Source organism: Lathyrus oleraceus, chromosome 7 (assembly GCF_024323335.1).
Source record: "Lathyrus oleraceus cultivar Zhongwan6 chromosome 7, CAAS_Psat_ZW6_1.0, whole genome shotgun sequence".
Taxonomy (NCBI): domain Eukaryota; kingdom Viridiplantae; phylum Streptophyta; class Magnoliopsida; order Fabales; family Fabaceae; genus Lathyrus; species Lathyrus oleraceus.
In genome coordinates, this window is record NC_066585.1 from 212,032,805 (window position 1) to 212,034,980 (window position 2,176).

Here is a 2,176-nt window from a genome sequence, read left to right on the forward strand (position 1 = left end):
TCTGCTTTGACCTCATATCAATTTGGGATGTTTTTGGACTTTGCCCTCTGACTGTTGGTTAATGGTTTTGCACTGTAGGTTTTGCAAATTGACTGATTAATGTGTGCCTTTTTACCGCAGTAAAAAAAATGGTGAGCTTGGTTTGACTTGGGATAATGGATATTTTGAAGAGTGATGGTTTTAATGCATAGACTGGCATCAGTAGGTGACATGATAAATTGGAATTAGGAGATGAGGTTATCAGATCAAAAGTAATCGGCTGAAATGGTAACTGTTAAAGGCAAGTGTGCTTGTGCTTTGGTTTTCTTTGAATTGTTATGGCTAAAGTTAGTGGTTGAAGAATGATGAATGAAATTGTGGCAGATGGTTTTGTTGTAGGTTTGGAATAAGATGTTGTTTTGATGTGTGTTCCACTGTTGGGAAGATGGCGTGCTACTGAGATGCTTATTGCCATATATGCTTGGCCTTGATTACAATTTTGTTGCAACTTCTGGGTAGTGGTCCACAACATGGCATGTGACACATGGTGTTGGCAAAGTATGCAAGTCTGTACTTTGTTTATCGCTGTTGTATCAAGTTAGTTCATGGACTAGCTGAACAAGGATGTTGGCTTGTCTACAGGTATTGGTTGTGATGAAGACGTTGCCGCAGTTAAATGTGTGTTTTGTTGCTGACATATACTTTGAATAGGTTGTAAGCAAGAATGTTATAGCTGTCACATATTGGAGATTGCTCTCAGGTAACTTGAACATGAGTCCTCCTTGTGTACATTGTGTAGTTGAAGGGGGTGAGTTAAGCAAGACCTTGCACATAAAGTTATCGGCTTCTTGTCTATATTGGTCAAAGTTCTTATCGCCGTTCAACAATGCTCTCTTTGAAAGAAGAACATGTGCACCAGCATATTTGTTATCCCAACTGAAGATATCAGGTTGATCATCAGCTCCCAAAGATTTCACCAATTTGTAATAGTAAACTGCATTTGCTGCTCTAAAAAGCCATGCAGCTCCCCACAATAGTTCATCCTTGAATCCGGAATATGAGCAATAAAACGGACAAGCAGCGGAAACGAGTGAATTACTATATGAACCTTGATACTGCAAAGCAAACTGATAAACCTTCTGTGCAGTTCTCAACAAAAGCTTAGAATAAGATGGATCAACTTTTCTGAAAACAATAGAAGCTGCAGCAAGTGCGGCGGCAGTTTCAGCAGCAACATCAGAAACGGGATTCTTCGAAGATACATAATAAACAGTTCTAACAGTATCTATATCTTCTGGTCTTTCTCAGCATTTGTGATCGACGTTTGGATCTCCGACACCGACATAAAGTCTTCCGGGTGTTGATGTTGCGCATTTGAGGAAATAATCGGCGGCATAACGAATCGCGGCACGTGCTTCTTTCATTTGAGGTCCCATTCTTTTACCATATTCAATTGTGCTCCATGATAGCATTGTTGTTGTGAATGCCATTGGAAAATTGAATCTCACATTGTCTCCTGCCTCATGATTCCAAGATAGCCAAGACAATTATACCATTACAGCTCGGTGCACTGAGGGATTTTGCCTAGGTTGCAAGTCTGCTAGCATTTGGCTTAGATTTCAAAGCAATGTAGTAAGCAAACCAAAGGTCAGTTGGCATTTGAATTGGCTATGTTACAGTTATGTGTCTTAGGTTGCAACAAGGTACTGAATGGCATTTTCTGCAGGATTTGCACCAGTTGGGTTCAGTGATGGTCCCAATAGTTGCTTGCTGCTAGGTATGTTGTAGCAGGGTGATACTCATGAATTTGTCCTCAAGGTGATGCACTCGATATGCTGAGGTTTCCTTATGTTTCACTATGATCATAAGGTGACTGCTTTTCGAAATCTCCAACCGACTCCACCTTCATACTTTTCTGAAGCTGTGATCCAACATGTAAAGTATATTGGTCATCCTGAAAGGAATTTCAATCTCCACTTGAAGCAGCATCTGTCTTAGCCAGAGCCTGTACTGTCCCAGTGACCACTGCAAAAGGACTCACCACTCTTCGTCGAGAGGCTGTACGCAGGCGTCTCGTTGGAACCGTACCAACATTTAAATTAGCAGACCTACTTCCAGATAGTACGGACGGATGAGCTCCAGTTGAATAGTGTGCATAAGGCAAATCAGTTCCAATTTCAATGGCCCTTTGAGTGTA

The 2,176-nt window shown here is 41.1% G+C and overlaps 1 pseudogene; it reads right to left on the minus strand.

The window, feature by feature from the left end:
- Positions 1 to 572: 572 nt before the first annotated feature.
- LOC127102981 (endoglucanase 9-like) lies at positions 573 to 1,499 on the minus strand (annotated as a pseudogene).
- Positions 1,500 to 2,176: the final 677 nt, after the last annotated feature.